The sequence below is a fragment of the Typopeltis vanoorti genome, chromosome 2 (assembly GCF_054136105.1).
Source record: "Typopeltis vanoorti isolate ZY-2024b chromosome 2, IOZ_Tvanoo_1.0, whole genome shotgun sequence".
Classification (NCBI taxonomy): domain Eukaryota; kingdom Metazoa; phylum Arthropoda; class Arachnida; order Uropygi; family Thelyphonidae; genus Typopeltis; species Typopeltis vanoorti.
The window spans coordinates 93,513,106-93,537,261 of NC_143550.1; the positions used below are offsets into that span (position 1 = coordinate 93,513,106).

At 35.4% G+C, this 24,156-nt stretch overlaps 1 long non-coding RNA gene across 1 annotated transcript in view; it reads right to left on the reverse strand.

Moving 5' to 3' along the window:
* LOC150109258 (uncharacterized) overlaps nt 1-24,156 on the reverse strand; it is a 75,160-nt gene that overhangs the window by 10,313 nt on the left and 40,691 nt on the right. Inside the window, exons 2-4 of the long non-coding RNA XR_016549640.1 lie at nt 13,962-14,005; nt 6,107-6,229; nt 3,754-3,792 (exon numbers count right to left, since the gene is read on the reverse strand). This is a non-coding gene — a long non-coding RNA (uncharacterized LOC150109258). The remainder of the gene's footprint in view (nt 1-3,753; nt 3,793-6,106; nt 6,230-13,961; nt 14,006-24,156) is intronic.

A 24,156-nucleotide genomic window follows, 5' to 3' on the forward strand; every position in this document is an offset into this window, starting at 1 on the left:
CTCTCTCTCTCTCTCTCTCTCTCTCTCTCTCTCTCTCTCTCTCTCCAGTTTTTTGTGATCTTTACACATTTCCATTACCTCTGTTATGAAACATAAATCCCACTGGGCTTATGTTAAATCATCAGTAATTACGCAACTATCGGTTGTGAATCCTGCGAACAATGCATCTGTTCAGTTGGAAAGTTCTCTTCAGAGAAAATTATTGGTGATTGAATTTGATGCCCCGATGTTATTAGTTTCTTATTGATTTCATGCCATTGGACAAAAGGCATTATTTAAGCGAATCCCGTATAGCACACGTGTATGATTACCGATTGCCATTCATGACTGAAACCAAATAATTCAACTATAACTGGTAATTAGTTTATGGAATTAACAACGCATATAAAGTATATTAATTAAAGGTAACTTTAATGAATAACTTCTATATTTCGGAAATGCCACATTGCCATCTTCGGGAACATAAAGATATGGTATGTGCACTCAGGAACTAAAACAAAACAAATGAGGAAGAAAGCAAGAAACTAATATTATTCCTAAAGTCCTAATGGTGCCCTCTTGCGGGCTAATTTGGTAGTCTTCGCAGTTGGGCTGAAGTTCTCATAATGAAAGTCTCCCAAATTTGGGGCAGTTTCATGCACCCAAATTTGTTGAGGTTAGGAACGTTTTTTTAGAGCTGCTGAAGATTCTTTGAATAATCTTTCGTATTTAAACTTGCTGCGATGGATTATTTTTGTTTTCTTCCAACGATTTTTTTTGTTGGGTATCTAAGGCATGGTCTGCCAGCCCAGAGCGGCTGTACTGGTGAAACCGGATGTAGTCTTGGTGTTCTGAAATCCTGATATTTGTTGTTCTGCCTGTTTGGCCAAAGTAGGACAATTTGCAGCTGCAAGGGACCTGGTATACACCAGGTAGGTCTAGGGGAAGTGGTTGGTCTTTGGTAGAGCGGATAAGGGATGCCAACTTTTTATATGGTCTGTAACAGGAAGTAAGGTCATATTTTTTGAGGATATTGGTTATTTTTTCAGAGGTGCCCTGGATGTAGGGGATGGTGATAGACTTGGTGTAATCTTTATTGTGGAGGGGGGAGGGGGGTTGTGGTTTACAGGTTTTAGTATTTTTTGGATTTTTTTGGGGCTATAGCCATTGGCTAAGAAAGTGTTGAGGATGTGGTTTAGTTCAATAGTCAGGGCCTTGTTATCTGAGCAGATTAATTTTGCCCTGTTATATAGTGTTTTTATCACCCCATATTGTTGTGAGGGGGGGGGGGGATTGCTGGTGAATGTATCTGCCAGTGTGGGTGGGTTTTCTGTAAACAGAGAAAACCAAAGATCCATCAAGCTGGCGGGTGATTAAAGTGTCTAGGAAGGGGAGGGTGTTGTTTTCCTCTTTTTCTAAGGTGAACTGGACTCTGGGATGTTGGTTGTTTAAGTGTGTTAGGAAGGAGTGGAGTGTGTCTGAGCCATGTGGCCAAATAGCAAACACATCATTCACATAACGAAGCCAAATAGTGGGTTTTTGTGGAGCGGAGTTTAAGGCTTTCTCTTCAAATGTCTCCATAAAGAAATTGGCCAAGGGTGGGGAAAGTGGTGAACCCATGGCTGTCCCCAACAAACTTAAACCTTATAACTCTAGACCCCCCCGATTATATGGACTCAGAAAAATACATAAACAAAATGTGCCATTGCGTCCTATAGTGGATGGCATTGATTCCCCCACATATAAATTAGCCAAACATTTAGCCAAAACGCTCACGCACTACACTGGCAACACACCATCACACATAAAAAACTCGGCTCACTTTAAAGCCAGTATAGAAAACCTCACACTCCAACACACTGACATAATGGTTTTTGACCAATTTCTTTATGGAGACACAATATGTCTCCATAAAGAAATTGGCCAAGGGTGGGGAAAGTGGTGAACCCATGGCTGTTCCCTCTATCTGTTTGTAGAACTTTCCTTGCCAAACGAAATAGCCTGAGTTCATTGTGAACTGAAATAGGGCTGAGATATCGGGAGGAAACTTGGCTTGGATGAGCTCAAGGGTTTCTTTGAGTGGGACATTAGTGAATAGAGAGGAGACGTCAAAACTGACCATTATGTCAGTGTGTTGGAGTGTGAGGTTTTCTATACTGGCTTTAAAGTGGTCCGAGTTTTTTATGTGGGATGGTGTGTTGCCAGTGTAGTGCGTGAGCGTTTTGGCTAAATGTTTGGCTAATTTATATGTGGGGGAATCAATGCCATCCACTATGGGACGCAATGGTACATTTTGTTTATGTATTTTTGGGAGTCCATATAATCGGGGGGGGGGGGTCTAGAGTTATAAGGTTTAAGTTTGTTGGGGACAGCCATGGGTTCACCACTTTCCCCACCCTTGGCCAATTTCTTTATGGAGACATTTGAAGAGAAAGCCTTAAACTTCGCCCCACAAAAACCCACTATTTGGCTTCGTTATGTGGATGATGTGTTTGCTATTTGGCCACATGGCTCAGACACACTCCACTCCTTCCTAACACACTTAAACAACCAACATCCCAGAGTCCAGTTCACCTTAGAAAAAGAGGAAAACAACACCCTCCCCTTCCTAGACACTTTAATCACCCGCTAGCTTGATGGATCTTTGGTTTTCTCTGTTTACAGAAAACCCACCCACACTGGCAGATACATTCACCAGCAATCCCCCCCTCACAACAATATGGGGTGATAAAAACACTATATAACAGGGCAAAATTAATCTGCTCAGATGACAAGGCCCTGACTATTGAACTAAACCACATCCTCAACACTTTCTTAGCCAATGGCTATAACCCCAAAAAAATCCAAAAAATACTAAAACCTGTAAACCACAACCCCCCCTCCCCCCCTCCACAATAAAGATTACACCAAGTCTATCACCATCCCCTACATCCAGGGCACCTCTGAAAAAATAACCAATATCCTCAAAAAATATGACCTTACTTCCTGTTACAGACCATATAAAACGTTGGCATCCCTTATCAGCTTTACCAAAGACCAACCACTTCCCCTAGACCTTCCTGGTGTATACCAGGTTCCTTGCAGCTGCAAATTGTCCTACTTTGGCCAAACAGGCAGAACAACAAATATCAGGATTTCAGAACACCAAGACTACATCCGGTTTCACCAGTACAGCCGCTCTGGGCTGGCAGACCATGCCTTAGATACCCACCATAAAATTCGTTGGAAGAAAACAAAAATAATCCATCGCAGCAAGTTTAAATACGAAAGATTATTCAAAGAATCTTCAGCAGCTCTAAAAAACGTTCCTAACCTCAACAAATTTGGGTGCATGAAACTGCCCCAAATTTGGGAGACTTTCATTATGAGAATTTCAGCCCAACTGCGAAGACTACCAAATTAGCCCGCAAGAGGGCACCATTAGGACTTTAGGAATAATATTAGTTTCTTGCTTTCTTCCTCATTTGCTTTGTGTTAGTTCCTGAGTGCACATACCATATCTTTATGTTCCCGAAGATGGCAATATGACATTGCCGAAATATAGAAGTTATTCATTAAAGTTACCTTTAATTAATATACTTTATATGCGTTGTTAATTCGGTGGATGATGTGTTTGCTAACCAACGTATAAGTTTTACTACTAGAATTAATTCAACTATCTTGTTACCATGAAGGATATAAATAATCTGACATGTAAAGAACATGAATATGATATAATATAATGAACACCCGCTATCTTAATGAGGAAAATAAAATTAAAGAAGGTATACTCACTTTCATTTTGTTAGCTTGTTCATAATAGCACTTCAGTATCTAAAACAGAAATATATACCTGTATAATACAAAACACACACACACACACACACACACACACACACACACACACACACACACACACACACACACACACACACACACACACACAATGTTGAAAACGTTAGTGACACCTAAGTACAGTAATGCATTTCCAAACCTTAATACAACGTTGATCAGCCTTTCTGTTAAACGGTGATAAAATGGACTCAAGTATTTTGGCATATTTCTGTATCAAAATATCTCTTAATTCCAGTAGTTAAGTTGAAAGCTTGCGAAACCCTACCCCAATTGTGGTTCTAACCATTCACTGGAAGCTGTTCTTTAGAGACCACTTTGAGATTCTTAACCAGTCTATGCTTCGAGTTCCGATTTCCTCAAACCTCATCTCCACACAGCTTGCAGTATAATATGGTGTTACCTTGCTGATATAACATTGAATCGTTTGCTAGAACTGCTAAAGTGTAGGTGTCATCACAGAACTGTGAATACATTAAATAAACTGTGGTGTTCATGTTTCATTTCATTTCAAAGGGACTGTAGTTCAACTGGACTGCAATATCAGTTAGAATACGTGATTGGACAGCAATCTTCTGTTTATTTACGGCGCTCTCTGCTGAGTATATCAAAGACCAAAAGAGTTTACAACGATATTTAAGCTATACAAGCAGCAGTCCTTCAAAGGAAATATACAACTATACGGATGTATTGTTCAAACACATTTACACAGCGGTGGTAAATCTGAACCTCTGCTTGAGATAATCCAGCAATACACAATGAGAGGAATGACCACCGTTTTCTTTATTCTCCTGTCTTTTTTTGTCAATTTGTCTGCCTGACTGGCCTTTTCTCCGTCCTATTTTGGACGGAGAAAAGGCCATCACTCCATCACTTTCAATGACGTCAGCTACAGTATGAAGTGATTAAAACGACTTTTGAGTTAAAAGTAAAGGTCTTTATTTTGACTCCATTTTTTTCAGTACGCAATATGAGTGCGTTAGGTATAATGATAAACACCAAACATTTTCTCTTTGAGGGTATACCTTCAAAACGGTTATTCCCCTAAGGCAGGCCTGGTTGACCAATTAGTTAACGTATCTGCTCTTCAACCAATGAGACGTAGAGGAATATAGAAAACATAAATGGGAAGCAGGTGAAGATTAATAAAGAAGATTCAATAGCATTTTTGAAGAGTTATAGATTGTTGTTGTTATTGGGGGAGGAGGAAAAATTTGCGTGGAAGGTTACTCCAGATAATAGAGTGGAATAAATGAGGAGGAGAAGCAGGTTGGGAGTGTTTGCAGTTGTACTGAAAAGGAATGTCAGGCAGGTGCTGCACTTGAAAGAAGAGAGAAGTTGATCTTTTAATGACATCACTTCCGAAACCTGCCAGATTAACATCACAAATACATGTGGTCGTAGTCCCAACTTCATCATCTCATCTGCAAAACAACACCTATTTTCAAACAGAAAAGATTTCAGCTTCTTCAATCATTAATCATCTCACCTTATTTTAGTATCAAATGTAGCATTTCGCTCTGATATACCACGTCAAAGAAGTTCAAATTAGAATTCTACCTTTGGATCATCTTTAGCTAAATAATATCTTTGTCGTATTCTATAAAAATTCATTCGTTTTCCGCTACCCAATCTGGACTTCTGAACTTTCTAATTTCCATTCTTTAACGGTTGACCTTCTCAATTACAACTTTCGTAATGGTGAAATCATCACCCTTGGATATTTTCATGTTCAAAAATCCGTCTAGCTTTTCTTTCCAACTGCACTATCCCAAGAAATATCGACGTTGAGGTATTTGACATCAACAATGAACTTACTCAAAGTTATCACGAACCTACCATAATACCAGGTAACTAATCACTTTCCAAACACTCTACATCACTTCCTCACTATTAATCATTCAAAGTACATTATGGATATTTTTTGTCCGGTATGCAATTCAGACATCAATCTAGAGTCGATTTCTTTTGTTATAAGAAAACACACAGTCACTCTCATCCATGTGTTGTCTGGCATTATAAGAATGCCAAGTGGGATGATCTTCAAAACATATATGATTCATTTCTTTGATTGGACTATTGTTTCAAGTTTATTAATATAAGTATTTCTTATTAAAGCGTCCCGTAAATAATTCTTATTGATGTGATAGCCTTATTTGTGATGCATGTGAATGTGCGTACAATGTTCGCAAATTATGTATTTAGATAATACTATTTGATTACTCATATTCAGATAAAAATATGAACATCAAAATTAAAAGTAGTATGCTAACGAATTAAAACAATTATCCAATACCTTCTTGGCGCATTTCCTTTCCAAATGTTCTGGAGTACATATATTATTCCAAATATCTTTTAATAAATGGCTTTTAGCATCTTCCATATGGATCCTTGAACAGTTTTGAATTAAATTAACATCCTGAAAGAGACTAAAGCTGGTCATCATGATTTATCTAAGCATTTGCGATTGCTTTGATTAGAAACATGGAAAAGTAATTTAAAGATTGCTTCATGATATTATATGATAATAGCAGATGTTTGTCTCATGAATTATAATGGGAGCCAATGAAAAGCGTGCTTTGATATAATTAAACAGATGTAAATAAATACAAATAAAACTATCGACCGTAGAACCCACATTATTTCAGACATTAAATACGAGTGTTACGGTTGGGAGCAAGAGATGGCGTAACTTGTTGAGCCGTTTCTCTTCACTGCGTACCGCTTAATTAGTGATAGCTTTGGGCCATCTGTCTCTGATTGGGTACCAGTGGAGATTGAACTGCCCACTCAGTCTCCAAAAGTTAGATAGGGCTAAATAGCCTCGCCTACTCCCGTATACGGGAATAAAAAGGCGTTAGCTGATTTTTTTTTTTTTTTTAATTTATGTATATGACAGAAATACACAAGCACTATGCAATATACAAGGTAGCTCAAGGGTTTAAGAAATGAATAGACGGATATTAACAAAAATGTGGAAGGATCAGGATTTGGCAAGAACTTGCAAAACACGGATTCTTGGATCCGGACACATCAGACTGCTAAAACTCCGAAACAATGCTGATGATAACAAGCACATTTACAATTACCAACCAACAGTCAGCGGTGCATTGAGCATGGATGTTTATGATTATCTTCAGACAGAAGATGAAAATCATCAACCTGTATGAGACCACCGTCCCACTGATTTCTGGCCTAAAGTAACTTTAAAAAAAAGTTCCATGTTTGGACTCTAGAGCCGGAGCGTTACCACTTTACGCTTGAACTCAGTCAATAATCTGCATAATGGCATCCCGGTTCCTAATTCTATCAATACATAATGCTATGTTCATATGATAACTTTGTACAGCATAGATATTTACCTTTAGACTTCGACTGAGTTGTTTTGAATTAATGCCAAAAGCAGCTAAAGGCTATGAAGCCAGTGCCTTAAGTCTACGAAATATATTCGTCCGGATTATTTTCTCGAAAAAATTCTTTGCTTTCTGATCATTCCAAAAGAGCATCGTCCAGTGAGCTACAGAAGTTCATCTTTAGACAAATATTGGTAACTTTAATAATGTACTGAATGTAGTGAATTTGAAAAAGTTAAATAATTGATATTCGCATTAGTTACTTACAATTTCCTTAAGAAAATGTTTTTGTTAAGTGGATGCTAGCAGCGTAAGTTACATAGAACCGGTTCAAGGTGAAGGGTATGCAGATGCGTAAGCATTTTTTAACATATCATGTGACATGGAAACATGAAGCTATCATACCATGATATATTTCCTCGTACATATATATATGTGATCGCACTACCATGAAAAGCGAGAACAGGCCAGAAAAATGCACAGCTGTGAACACTATGTATGGTTCCGGTCTGTGATTACCTATTTGCTTTCTCTTAACAGTTTTGTGGATTGAAAATGACAGTGAAATGTCAGACCGTGCGATTTTGATATTCTGGCCTGAAGTGCTCACGATGACTTGTAAAATTAATCTGTACTGTATAAACAGTGCAGATTAATTCTACTCTGTGCGAGGAGGTGCAAAGTAACAGGGCGAAAAAATCATTCATTCCTCTGATAGAGGTGTCACATAATAATAATAATAATAATAATAATAATAATAATAATAATAATAATAATAATAATAATAGTAAAATACGTGTGTATTTTAAGTGTAAAGCAATACAGATCTGGTCTCCTCGCATATTATGTTGTACTAGATTTCAATTTACTATTTAATTAATAGTTAACAGCTTTTACTATTTCAGTATGTAAAGTGAAGAGACCCTAGAGACCATGAAAGTGAATGTCATTTCTGTTTTTTTAATATTTTTTTTAAATTTTGGTCTCCTCCTTCTTCTCTAAAACGGAAATTGAAGAATGTTTAAAACATAGAATTTAAAACACGGAGTTTAAACACACATCTGCAAACACATAATAAAATATCTAGATTATTATCCATCATGAGACCAGTGCCTCATTATATCATCCTTTCTTACTAAGCTACCGGAAGTAAAGGCTAAATGAAATCAACTGCAGTACTAATAAACCTAAAAGTACATCATAATATTCTCGTTATCAGAATCCGGGTTTTCAACTACTACTTATGCAAGCATACGGCTAATCTGATAACCCAAGCAAACATGAATGATCTTGTAATAGATCTGTATCTTACCAAAACTTTGCAGTGTAGACAATAAATATTAATGCCCAGACTGCAAGGATAGAATCTCGCAATGAGCAGGAAAAGATGCTAGAAAAAATGCCTGTTTCCAATATTGAATAGTGCTTGTTTATATAATTTCTGTGGCGCAGTTGGAAGACAGAAGTGTCACAGTGCCTTTCGATTAGAAAAGACCTAACGAGAGGTTCTTTCGATTAGAAAAGACCTAATCATAGTCCATCGTTATATGGACTTTCTCAGTTAAAGATGATTTAACTAATCAGGAATATCGGGGTTTCCCTCCAGAAAACCAAGTAAATCGACTAGAGAACACACGTAATTACCGAAAATCCTAGTAGTGAGCAGTAGATGGAGTAGTGGGAAGTGTGCATTGTGCAGTTTGCAGATGGTGGATTAAGTAATGTAGGTAGTAGTTTGTTTGATGTAGAGTGCTCTACTGTGATGAGTCCATGGAATCCATGGAGGTGTTATGTAAAATAAAATAATAATAATAATAATAATAATAATAATAATGCCACCAAAAATTTAGATCGAAGGTCGAAGGCATATATTATCCACTCAAATCAGTCCAATAAGCATATATAGATTTGCATCTTAAATTCATTAAATACGATGAAAAGAGGTAGGCGTTTGTTGTGACCTCAGAATGAAAGCTCTTTTAATGAGCGTGTACTATGAAATGCTGAGAAAAAATCCTGTTCAGAGAAGTACGACAATCAGGCTAAAGACTGTCGTACTTCTCTGAACGACAATCAGGCTAAAGATTGCCTTTATGAGATTAAATAGTGGCCTGGTCAGCCGAATGTTCACCCATCGGGCTGCGTGTTCGAGTTCGAATTCCGCTGTAGGCATGGGTGTCTGCGATTGTCTTTAGGTGAAGATGAAGCAATTCCCTGGTGTGAGACCACCTCAACGCTTACTGAAGGCCTGATTAGCATGAAAAAGTTTGATGTTTGGTCTCTAGAGAAGAATTTCCAGACTATTTGAAAAATAAGTCAATAAAATATATTTAAAAAATCCTTTAGCCTGTCCACGGTACGAATGTATTATAAGTTTACAAACAAACCTTTCGTGAGTGGGAAACACATAAAAAGAAATTTAAAAATAAGGAGGGGGATTTTATAGAGTTCAAGGGCAGGTAAGAAAACCGTTTCATATCCTATCCTTGTAAAGCTATAAAATGTTATCTTGACCGCAGTCAGATGAAACTTTCGTTTAGCCTTTATTTTTATCTATTCATTTTTATCAATCCCACGAATAACGTTGTAAATCTATGGTACATTAATACTGACATTAATATCATTAGTACATTAATAGTGAGTTTTCGGATTAGTTAATCCAGAAACTCACTTCAAGAAACCAAAAATGTAACATTTTCGAGCCACTTCAGGCTCCAATAAGCAGCATGCTGGTCTCATACAGGAAGATCAAGTTCAGCTCACGTAAACCCATTCACAAACATTCATGCTCACAGTAAAAGTTGAACTTATTGCTTGTTGACTGAAGAGCGGATACGCTATCATCTCAACGAACTGGATCGATAAGTAAGACCGGTATTGATTTTTGATAGGAAAAATTCCCAAGAGTAAGCGATGTTAAAATTACAGGACAGCATTTTTATTAGTCCACATATTCGTACAATGGAAGAGCGATTCTTTCGATCTTAAATGATTCTGAAGAAATAGCATGGAAGATCTATTACTGCCAATTTATTAAGGTCTTTCAAATGCAACAACTGCAGAGATCATGTAGAAGTCATGCTACAGTCATTCATATTTAACACAGCAATGCTGTGCTTCTAGTTGAAATGTGGAGAAGACGTCATCGATCTCCCTGGTGCAGGCTTTTAGATTGGATGATGCGAAACAGCTTTCTTATTTCACACAATCCATTCCATCAAAAAAAAAAAAACATTCCCATTGAAAATTGAAAACGAAGGATAACAATATTTCTGAATGTACCCAACTTAAAAATTTCTGAAATTAGCTTCACATTAGATGTGGACCGCCAGCTCACTATACATTACCGCCGTTCCTCAACTTCACACCACCGCTCAGAAAAATTAGGAATCATTCATAGTCTTAAAATAGTCTTAAAAGTCTAAAAATCATGAAACGAAATATGGAGAACTGCAACTCCACTTCTCCAACTAGCTCTTAACGGATATCCTAGAAAGCTCCAATATACTATTCTGTGCGTAGTCGAATCCATGCGATATATGCACTATAGAGACTCAGTTTCAATCTATTACATCGTAGGTTTTCAAAAACCTATTCTTGCATACGTAATTTCCTCTGCTCTCCCAAAAACGCTAACACTCCTGCAAACATCCCGGAATTTACGGAATTCCTTGTTCCTGCCTTTCTTGCATAAGGCGACGTTTTCTAGAAGATTCGAGATAAGAAACTTCGCTGTTAATGGAAAAGAAAGATCAGGTTTAGCTCAACACTCTTCCCGTACACATCATGACATCGATTGCAACAAGAACTCTTCAACGATTTCCTCTCTCTTGAGATAAAGAAAACAATTCTGGTCATTTTTGTTCTCGCAGTTCTCAATGAGAACCAATGACTCACTCCACATTTCAACTAATCATCTCTGAAAACAATGCTGGAAAGTGGATAACTCGTGGAACCTTGCACTGTTTCAACGTGTTTCTATAAGCCCACCGAAACCTTAGAAAACTTTATGTAGATATACATAAACGTCACTTACGCAGAGTATACGCAAAATAACTTGCTCAACTATTTAAGAATACTGCCGGTCAATAATCGTCAATAGTGCTGATCACAATGGGAAAAACAAAGGATCTTTCGAAGTTCGAAATAATTAGGGCTTACTGTGGGTGTGAGTCTGGCTGAAGTCACAATTTTGAAAACAGCAGCGCTCACTGGTTTCTCAAAAGATGAGATCTCATGGTGTTCAATAAGTGGAAAAATAACACACATTTCTTGTCTAAGAGGCGTAATTGTTGTCCTGAGACAGTCTGTCAGGAACGAGATCTCAGTCGTTTGAGAAAGCTTTTATGGACAAACAGAAATTTTGGTGTGCAGTTGTTGACCGAAGCATTCCATGAAGACCGTTCCTGACCCATGTCTCATCGAACTATGTGCAGGAAATTGAAGAGAATCGGTATTGGCAGTCGCATTGTACACGGTATTAAATAAAAGTTTCTAATTCGGTGACTGGTATATATAGAACCGTTCCTGGAAGCTTTTCTTGTTCAATTATAGTTTACAATTGCTAGTCATTCATTTATGTTTATTTTAACTCTAAAGAAGTCACATGTTATTTGTAGTTAAACTAGTCGCTTTATTTTATCTTTGTTTCATAATGCATCTAATAGAAACCTTTTTTTTTCGGTAATGGAATTTTCATATATCAGATGAATTTCATCTCTTATTCCGTGTTTATTCTTCATGAATAAATGAGACCAAAAAGTTATCCTTCTTAATCTTAAAAAAAAAAAAAAAAAAAAAAAAAAGATTAGGAAGAATAACGAGAAAAACTCAAGCCTTTTCTAGAGGGCTGAAGATATTTAGACAGGTAGAATTTTATCATCCTTGAAGATTATTGCCAGTTTGATAAATAAATGAAAATTAAAAACAGTGATGCCAGTCAATTGTATATAGTGAAATGGAATTAAATTAATATGCGAACACATAATTTTGCTTCCTAAAAAATGAAAGGGTGGTAGGACAAATGTGAACTATTACTAAAATTTAGCAGGTAGAAGTCAATGAGAAATTAATTATTATTAAACTTTTGCTTCAAGTCAAAATAAAATTTAGAATATATTGAACCATTTTGATTTCTTGTCAGCAGTATAAGCGTCTTCTATTTTCTGAAAAAAATATTGTATTCTATAAATAAAATTCGGATCTCAAAATACAGTCATACCCCTACTTACGCGAATCCGGAGTTATGCGGTGTCTTATATGTACGTATTCCCGTCCCGCTTCACGTCTCACTACTAGTCGTATCTTACAAGCGGTGGCCGCATTCGCCAGTGTTGCACATGCTGTGAACAAACACTGACGTGTTTCGCGCGGTCTCCATTAATACACGATTTTTATAGTCTACAAACCTTGCGATTGTTTAATGTGATGTTCTTGATAAAAATTTTATCACATAAAAATAATAATGTCATCCAAAAGAAGCAAGTCCGATTCTTCTACTGCTAGCAAGAAAAGAAAAACATTGACTTTGGAAACAAAACTCAACATTATTAAAGATTTTGAAGGCGGAATGAAAATTTGTGAGCTAGCAAAGAAGTTCGATCTACAGGAATCCACAGTAAGAACAATCATAAAAGAAAGGTTTGCAGATTTTGGAGGACATAGATTCTAACGAGGAACGAATTGTAGCCACAAGGCAAGGAATAAAAAAATCATTAGCTTGCTATGAAGAAATTTTGCGTGACAAGAAAAAGACATTATGCCATCAGACGAATCTATTAGATTTTATGAAACCATCGACATCGAAATAACTTTCTTTTTTTATGTACGAAAAACTACAATTATGATTATATTTCTTAAAAAATATAGGTGTTTTTGTAACACTTTGGTCCCAATTGTATGTTTGTATATATAAATTCCATGCAAATTTATACTCCGAGTTACGCGAATTCGATTTACGCACTTTTTGTTGGTCCCACCTACCGCGTAACTTTGGGGTTTTACTGTATTACCTTAATTGGATAGACAGCTAGTCAATTATCAGCTATCTAGTCAGTGTTTCCGAATCGATTATGCCAAAACAATTGTCATCTTAAATTAAGGGGATAAAAATCCCTTATTGTTTTTCAGCCAGTATGCGAAACTCTAAGATCGAAAACTTCGATTTAAGCGTTTCATGCCGACGAACTATCGGCGAATCCAAGCGTAAGTGACCACTTGGTAGTACCACACCAAGGCAACTCGATGCAAAGGTGGAGCAAGCTCCCTCACTAATCTTGATATTTTCTCATAATGTAAAAGCACACACCCCCCCCCCTTAGGAGATGTAGTACTGCTTTACATTATGAGGAGAGGTCACTACCCAGACCGGTTTCAACCTTTTTTGAGGTCTCATCAGTGAGTAGCTAGACCTAGATGATATCAAAGTTTAAGTGAAAAGAACTTACATACCTTCGCTATACGAATGCCAGAAGGTCTCGCCAGAAAGGTTTTGATCTTAGAGTTTCGCATGCTTGCTGAAAAACAATAAGGGATTTTTATCCCCTTAATTTATTAACTTCGCCAGAAAAAAATAGCCGTTTGGCTTTTCATCTTAATTGAAAATTTGCCAAAAAATTTCGGCAAATTGAAAATTTTCCGCAAAATGTCCCTGCGTTCCTCCAAATGCCGTATGGAAGCGCTGATTTTTCACTATTTAATTGACACAAATATAAACTAAAATCAGTTGTAATAATGATTAATATCATAACTGAAAAAAAATGATTCAAATTAAATGAAATGAAATTATTATCATCTTACTTCGCTAGGTAGTTTCTGTACGCATCCTGTAATTTGTTTGTGATCTGTAAAATAAACAATGAATCCATAAATATATTGCCAATTTTATAAGCAAGTTTGCTATAAAAAATAAGAAGAGGTACTCTACCCAATTATTTTCTGGCAAATACTGAAATTGCAACACATTGTGTACATCGCGATAAGATTCGGAAATCTCCTATCCGATATGATATCTGAAAATCATAAGCCCTTTAATCGGATAGGAAATTTCCTAATCTTAATGCGTAATGGATGTTTGTAAATATCGTTAAAGGGCTTATGATTTTCAGTGTTCAGTGCGTGACTATCACTCTACTTATCGCACTGGAGACCTGAAGTGGGTTAAAAAAGTTCTCTTTAGTCTTTAGAGCATTTATAGATTAGATCTTACTTAATGTATGATATCTATAAATTTTTGGATGGCATTGACAATAAAAAAAAAGGGAATTATATGAACAGACATATTTAACCGTCATTATCCAGCATAGTTATCCCTGGAAGAAAACACATGCTTTTCTTTCATGTAATAACACATTAGATTACAGCAATCTGATGTTTCTCTACTGTGATCTCTATTTTAATATGCACAATACGTGTATGTCTCTAAAACAGCATACAAAACAAAACAGTTACTTTAGAAATGGTTGTGTATTCTTAACAAATCATATTCAGCTCTGAGAATAAGAGTTGAATAAGATTTGACGAGGATGAGAAAACAAAAGGTTTTCAGTTTGTTTCTACAATGTACTAATTACTTTTCAAAATAATTGCACGTACCTTTTGGATTCGTACAAATTTTATCAACGATGCAATCGCATATAGAATCTTTAACTTCTTCTTCTTCAGTTATAACGGTTAAAATTAGCAAAATGAAGCAGTAATACAATTTCATGTTGGATAACGAAAGCTTTTCGTTCAGAATCAGAACGTTGCTACGTTTTATTCCAGTCTTATATAAGAATTTTAGTTTGTGCAACATTGGTGCTTTAAGAGTGATTTTTTTTTATTACATTACCATTGCATTGATCTACAGCAAATGAGCAATCGGAACGTCAGACCTACGTATACGGCATGGATTTGTTTCTTTAAGTTAAGATGTTTTATATTATATAGATATTCTTTTTTTTTTTTTAAAAAAAAGTGAATAACAAAAGGGTACATGACAAACTATTTGCAGCTGTGTCTACAAACGAAAGTTTTTTGCATATGGCTTATGTTACAATCACTTTGGCGCAGTACATCTATTTCAAAACGCATTGGAATGTCTGGAATATTGATCGAGTCCATACAACACAAAGTAGAAAACTCGATCAATCATTATATGGAGCAATTTTCAAAATTTATCGTTTTTCATATGCAATCTCTGCTCACATTTAACCACCCCTGGCAAATTGACAATGCTTAAGCACACAGACACACACGTGGTCTACAAATTTACTTTTACGTGTAATAAAATCCATAGTTATTTGAAACATTCGCGATATAACACATTATTCAAAAAAAAAGTTTAAAAATCGTTTTGAAATTAACTGAAATTCAGAGATTTAACTGGAATTTTATTTATGACAAATAAATAAATCCTCTAACTGGGAATAGGCAGAACTCTTTAATTACTAACTTTTATTTTTTTCGAAATCGGTAAAGAGCCGGTTTATGTCCCTCGCCAGATTGAATTATGTTGTTCGAAAGCACCAGATCGGGGAGGCGGAAGCTTTATTAAGAAATTATATAACTGCTATTTTAATGAATGAAACATTTCAGAATTGCTGTATGCACAGATACACATATTGTTCGTGAAGACGTCATGAAATCTGAAACATTCGCAATTAGCAAAGCGGTAATCCAAGCTACTATTAAGAAAGTATCTCTAATAAACATTATTTTCGTATTATGTGATAGATTTAATGGTTAGATTTCTAAGAAAACAAGCTTAATTAATGCTATGATAAGCCGGATAATGCTTCTTATAAGTATGGTATCTCCCAATTTTTTGTGTTATGAGGCTAGTTTGTCTGTTTATTCGGTACGACATTTATACAACCTTCATATGAGATTAGCTAACTCATTCATTGAAAAGCCATTATAAAAGTTCTTACCGTAGACTGGATACGAACTCAGGTCTTTCCAACCAAAAGGATTCGTACTTTGGCAAATAAGCTACAGAGGTAAGTACTAAACACAAAGTATTTGCATTAGCAATGTTGCGACTGCTTTGAACTAATTTCAAATTTAAAGTAAACGGTCATCGTTGTTATTTTATCATACTTTTGCCCACAAAATAATTACACATTTAATTAACTTAATTAATTAATTTCTACTTGAGGTGGAGGTTATCTGTATCCATATTTAAAGGAAAACACACATCACGCAAAGCAGTTCTCAAAATGTAGAGAAAAGTACACCATATAATCAAACTTTATAAAGCGAACGAAATCTTTCAAATCTCAACAAAGCATATCAAACATGATCCTAAATCCGAAATACACTAATTGATCAAAAATATCCAGACAATCCCTCTCGTAGCACTAGATATATGGCTATATACATCACAACCATAACTTCATACAGGTATAAAACGAAGCAAGCGGTCTTGCATCTTTATAGAAAAACATTAACAGTAAAATGGGCCGTTCTGAACACCTTAGTGACTTCCGATGTTACATACCTTTGCAACATATCTCTCTCTCTCTCTCTCTCTCTCTCTCTCTCTCTCTCTCTCTCTCTCTCTCTCTCTCTCTCTCTCTCTCTTTCTCTCTCTATGTTCACTGGGCATCTATACATGCCGTATGATCACGCCGATGTTCGGTGATATGCCACACCAGGCCTCGCCATGTAGTCCTGTTGTTGCTTTTCTGGCGACCTCAACTCTCTGAAGATCAGTCACTCCACACACCCCATTCATCCATCTCATTGATGGTCTACCCCTTCCTCTTTTCCCAGGAACTTTACTTTCTATTACTGTTCTGAGAAATCCCCCTTCCATTCTTTCTGTGTGTCCAAAATATTTTAACTTTCTTCTGTCAATATCCTTAAGGAGCCTTAAAGTTCTACTGATCTTTTCTAACACCCATTCATTTGTACTCCTTTCAGTATATGATATCCACAAAGGTATGTAACATCGGAAGTCACTAAGGTGTTCAGAACGGCCCATTTTACTGTTAATGTTTGTCTATAAAGATGCAAGACCGCTTGCTTCGTTTTATACCTGTATGAGGTTATGGTTGTGATGTATATAGCCATATATCTAGTGCTACGAGAGGGATTGTCTGGATATTTTTGATCAATTAGTGTATTTCGGATTTAGGATCATGTTTGATATGCTTTGTTGAGATTTGAAAGATTTCGTTTGCTTTACACCACATCTCAAAAGCAGATATACGTTTCTTATCTGACTTCTTTAAGTTCCAAGTCTCACATCCATAAGTCGCTCTTGGAAAAACAACTGCATTCAAAATCTTCAACTTTGTTCCCATGGAGATAGATCCATCCTTCCAGATTGTAGACAAGTCTCTGACTGTTGCTTTAGCCATTCCTAACCTTTTTCTTACGTCTTCTGAACAGCAATTCTTCACATCAATAATGCATCCCAGGTACTCAAACTTGCTGACTTCCTCAATTCTTTCTCCATTAAGGTACACTTGTTTCTCAAGAGCTTCTCTGTTTGTATTTCCTTTTAAAACCCATAATCTTTGTCTTGCTAGGATTGAGTTGAAGTCTTCTGTTATTACTGATTTCTGTTATTACTGCAACAACTCAGTTCGGGAAATTTCTGCCCTGCTACAGCTTTCCCGATTAATTGTAAGAGATATTATTGTGAAGTGGAAATGCTTGGAGCAGCATAGCACAACCGCAACCTTGTAAGCTACATAAAATCACAGAGCAAGACGGCCGAGTGCCGAAGTGCGTAGGTCGAAAATAATGCCTGCTGTCGTTTGAAACACTCGCAACCAAGTTGAGAAATGCCTCTTCAAGCAATGCCAACATCATAACTGTTTGTTGGGAGCTGAAAAATATGGATTTTCCTTCATGGCAACAGTTCGGTGAATGTCCCTTTCATGTATCCACACACAACAATGTCCCGTCAGCAAATCGAGATCTCTGCAAGAATAGTTGGATAAGATGAGTGTTGAAGAACTTTACTGACCTTGAGACCCCTAATCTCAACCATAGTGAAAACCTCTGGTGTGAATTGGAACGCCAATTGCGATCTAGGCCGAATCGCTCGAAAACAGTGGTAGACCTCACTAATGCTCTTCTGGAAGAATGGAAGTAGGAAGTAAATTACAGCAGCAGCAGCATGCCAAAATCTAGTAGAAAGTCTTCACAGAAGATTGAAGGACATTATAGAAACAAAGTGTGTACCACCTCAATATTAATGCATTTCATATTACAGTGAAACTTGGAATAAGCAGGCGTCCAGATAGTTTTGATCAGATAGTGTAATAATTTCCAGAATAGTCGCGAAACTAAATATTTCGTGAGAAATAAAATGGAAGCATCCTTATAAAGTTGTCAGTCATAGTGTTCAGATATTCGCCTGGTGACTTGTTATTTAGATGTAGAGAACTGGGTGCATGTTAGTATTACACATTTATAACAAACACAGCTGGCAAGTTAAATTGAGGCAAGTTAGTGCGTAATTTATTTAACAATTATCAACGTTCTATAAAATTAATTCATAGTAACAAAATTATCCCAATTATCAAATGCAATGTGAAGTAAGGTACCTTTGTATACTCGTAACAACGTTTCGAATTCCATAATGCCAGAGTAGAAAAAAAAGATTATAGGTTCGATTCTAGTCACCAAATAGAGTAAATTTTTCTAGTCCTTGAAGCAATTATTTTCCGATTTATTCACTCATTTATGCAAGCAACTGGGATTTTTCACTAAGGAAACTTCGGTTTGCTAAGCATATAACTTATGAAGAAATGGCTACACAAATCATATTATTTCAGACAATAATAACGATTATGGTTTAGGAACAGGTGACAGCGAACTTTGTATGATATACTCGCCGACGTCTTCAAAATTTTCGGCAGCCAGGAACATGTCTATCAGTGAAAATTAAGGGGGGTGATCGGCTGCCAATCGATTTTCAAAAGTTACCTTAGGTCTAAAAAGAGTTCTGACTACTAGCTTTGAGGAGTAAAAGAACATTTAGAGGATTTGTTTTCATTTTATGATGTGAAGTATGATATGCAATTATTATTTGTGTGAGTATTGTTACTTCGGAATAAATATGAAATTCATTAATTGAGATTTTTAATTAAAAAAAAGAAAAATATAATGATTTTGGTTTGGATTTACTGCAAATATATTTTAAGAAAATATCAATAAATCTGACTAACAAAATTCATTATATTTTTCTTTTCTTTTTTATTAAACATCTCAGTTAATGAATGTCATATTTATCCCCAAGTGCTTTGAAAGTCATGTGAAAATAAACAGACTGGTTGGTAACAAACACGGTACATCTCAGTTCCTATTTAATGGTTTACAAACGGTGTATAGCGTAGAGAAAACAATATCAGCAGTGAAATATTCTTTCACTTAGAGAAAATATTCAAGGTATCAACAAAGATTGAATTTATCGAAATAAGGTAATCCCTAGGACTTACATAAGGAGGCTTCGAAATGGGCACCACTCTAAAATAGACAACTTCGAAATGGACAACTATGTCAGTAGCAACAGAACCATTTAATAATAAAAATAGCAATTTACTCAACTGTAAGAACTCAATAACTGCAATTTACAAGCTTATTTTATAAAATTTATAGAAGTAATGTTGTTCAATTCATGTCTACTGCAGAAAAGCTGACTGCTTATTCATTCACGTATTCATTCTTATTTGTCTGTTAAGTAAATATTTATTAATGAATGATCTTGTAACTTATTTGCTAATCTCCTACAGAATAAAAACGCTGGCTTTAGACGAAACGGGCGTTTTTTTTCCGAAAACCTTGGATTTTCCTCTAGAAAAAAAAAATAAAAAAGGTTAGATGGCCTTAACAGACAGGCCACTGACTGACAGACCAATTGACCATATTGACCTCATAACAATTGTAAACAAAGCCTCTTATCCTAACTCTGGTCCAGCTATCTGTAAATGTTTTCTTATTTTTATGACGATTCCATAGACATTTCCTGTCATACACTAGCAGTCCCATGATTCGGGATAACAATTCATGCCTGAAAGCACAGATCTGCTGTATTCGATATGTCGAGAATGCGCTACAAAAGATAGATTTGTTCATATATGTTAAATACACCTGCTTGGAACATTGTACAAACATCCGCAACTTGATTTTTCAAATTGGTCTCGATAGCATGATAGTTCTTTCATCAAAAATCACGCAACCAGTTTTTTTTTCCTCCAGGATTGTGCAACATTTGTAAATTACATCTACGAACAACTCTCAGAATAGAGAGCTCTTCTTAGATAGATAAAGTTTTAGAATAAAAACTTTAACGCAAAAAGAACTCAAATACCAGTATTAAACCATTTTTTATCATCCGAAACGTGACTGCTTGAAACACATATTGAAAAGTAGTTTTTTTTGTATTGAATAATAAATCTACGAATTATTATAAAATTTCCTGAGATAATGATTGTTTCCAAATAGTAATACTAATATCCATAGTGTTTGGTTTGGTTAGGGTTTTACGGCCAAAGCATATGACACCAGTTAACCACTGTCAGATTAAAATCCCTTCTAAAGGTTTTTCACGTCATAGATGGGATTCATTTGGAAAGTATCCAGATGAAGGATACCGTCGTTACCAACTGAGCCACCGGGAAGCTTTTCATGGGGGGGGGGGGGGTTATGCTCAAAATGAAGCATAATCAATTTAGGAAGAGTCTCATAAGATTCTTAGTGGTGATCCTGTGCAGATTATTATTATTATTGTTATTATTTTGACTTTGACCAAATTTTGAAGTGTTCAAAAGAGAACAGAGAGGACCGCGGTCAACAACGAGCGAAGAACAAAGGACTTCGCCATCTTTACAATCACGCTACAATTGCTCAAGGGAAGAAAGTTGAGTTATGAAGTGTATCAAATGCCTGGAGGATTTACGGTCCGATGGAAATCAAATAACCGTACGAAATGCAGTAGGATTCTACACTTAAAATGTGCTGGCTTTTCAGAAACAACCTGGCAATCTGGCAACGTAAACCCAATGCAACACGCGAGGAATGGGAATGCCAACTCTGCAGGAAGAACAAAGAAACACCTATGGCAGCCAGCCACCTACGACGCAGACGATTATACCGGAGGCAAAATCAGACGACGAACTGAACAGACAAAAAAATTCGGGTGAGTCCTATAATTTCAACTCTATAAATATACTAATAGAAAATGGTCTATAGACCATAAAAGCCAGCTTAGTAGATCTTGTGCAAGAACTTTTTGACAAACATAACGAACAAATAACAAACAAATCTAGCGAATATGAAGATTTGGTCAAACATAATAATTTAGCAGTGATAGAAGTGTTGCAAACGGTAAAAGACATCAAAATCAGCATTAATGCACTAAATGACAGGCAACACAATTTGATGAAAGAAACATCCGAACTCCGTCAAGAACTTCATTCTAAAACTAGAATATGAACGTTTAAATCAGCAACAACATAAAGAAGATCTTATCATAAACAGTCTTCCTGAAACAGCACCTACAGAAAACCTCAGAGACGTAGTTTTAAAATTAGGCCATACAATTGACATCCCTTACAGCTTAACGACATTCAGACTGTAAATCGAATTCCTAGGAGGAGCAAAAAACAAGGCTTGCCACGACCTGCACCAGTTCATAGTTCATGTTACAAGCAAGTCCATAAGCGACAATCTCATAAAAGCCAGCAGACAGAAAAAAATAGTTGCCAAGGACTTGATCGCACAGCAAGACGATACACCAATCTTCCTCTCCGAATATTTAACACCATTCAACCAGAATCTGTTGTACCAATCAAGAAAAGCAAAAACAGAAAAAAATTACCAATTTTTGTGGATCAGAGATGCCAAGATATTCTTGAGGAAGTCACAAACTTCAAAGCCGATACAAATTAAAATCTCAGAAGACATAGAAAGGCTGCCACAGTGAAAAAAAAAAGTCTTCTAATAAGTTCAAAAAAGAAGACCACTATAAAAATGAATGTGAGCCATCAAGGCAGATGCAGAAACACCAGAATATATCGGCAATATCACTTTGATCAAACCTTTCAGATCATATTTTACCTCCAAAACCTTAGCCTACTTCCAACAACATATATATATATATATATATATATATATATATATATATATATATATATATATATATATATATATATATATATATATATATATATATATATATTAATTATTTAATATTAAATATATATTATATATTAAATATTAAATATATATTATATATTAAATATTAATATATTAAATATATTAATTAATCCCTAATCCTTTAATGTAAAGACTTCTTAGAATAATAATAATATATAATAAAATCGATACAAAATGAATAACGGAAAAAACTCACGTACAAAGATTATAATTATAATTATAATTATAATTTAATTATAATTTAATATACTATTAAATAATCTTTGTACGTAAGTTTTTTCCATTATTAATTTTGTATCGATATGTCTACTCACGGTATACCTCTTTTAAAACTTATATAATAAAATATATAGGAAATTAAAGAGTAAAAAAATTATTATAAAAATATATTAAAAGCAAAAATTGTAAAACATAACATATTGTTATACTATAAATGCTGTTAAGAATGTGTAATCTCAATTGCAGACTATAAATTACCATCTATAGTAACTATTATTAACAGTATATAAAAAAAGGAAAATTTATATGAAATTCATTGTTAAAAAAAATAGTATCATCATTATTATTATTATTATTATTAGATGCATGCAAAAGTAAAACTATTTCATATAGTTTGAAAAGAATACAAGACCTTGGAATTTATCACAATGTACATCTGAACTGAATACTCTAGTACAGATCTTCAAAATGGACAGATAAAATCTATAGAACAAATTAAAATCTGTGATTAAAGAAAATAATTATAGAGCTAGAGAATAAAAACGTGTTAAAGGGAGATGTTATCGCTGTTGTATAGATTGATAAATTGGATATACTACAAACCTGTCAACAAAACCTCCAAATAGGAATTGACCAAGATCCAGAATCGAGCCAAACCAAGATCATGGAATTGCATTTTAAACCCAATGTCACTTGAAAGCTCAATTAACTGTTCTTTTTTTTCGATAATGAAAGGTCGTCTCGTGACTATAAGCCTGAAACAGATCTTGAACCCATAGAAATTTCTTATAAACGTTATTCGGAAATTATGTTTCAAAATTCTGTTTCAGAGTTTTGAGGTGGTCATAAACCATTTCCAGAAACTCAGAATCAAAAAGAGATCATTTTCCACTAAAAAGGATTCCAATATTGGAAACGTGCAAAATATCTGTTTTTACATGACTAATCACAACACCAGTTGTTTGTTTTTCTCGAATGCCTTTATTTTGTCGTAGGCATCAAGAACAGTTAAAGAATTTCGCTGAAGGAAGAGATTTAGTTCATTTAATTTCGAAAAAAATGTCTGAAAGATAGGATAGTGTTGATAACCATGCTTCGTCAATAAGGAGTGATGCAAAATTAGAATTACGTTCATTTAGAAACAATAAAATTCTGTGCCTTAATTGAAATAAGCTTCTTAGTACTTTTCCCCCGGAAATGCAGCGAATTTCAGAATGAAGCAAAAGGTTGTATATATTCGCTGTCCATTTCATCGCAGAGTACTGAAAATAACCTGTTATTTAATGGTCGATCCTTAATAAAATTACCTAGATTTATAGCGTTGTATAGCACAATTTTAAATTCTGGTGGCATTCCTTTGGAGGCCAACCTTTCCCTATATATGAAACAATATACCCGATTCATATCCGGAGCCACTTCCTTGACCAGAAACAACCACCAACTATGCCTGCCTGTAAGGGTGCGAGCTCCATCCGAACAGAAACCCATGCATTTTTCCCACTGGATCCCTTTGTATATTTTGTAATTATTGAGAGCGTGAAATATTTCTTCTCCAGTTGTTCGGGATGACAAAGTTCAATAAAACAGAATATCGTCATGAATGTTGTTATCATGCGCA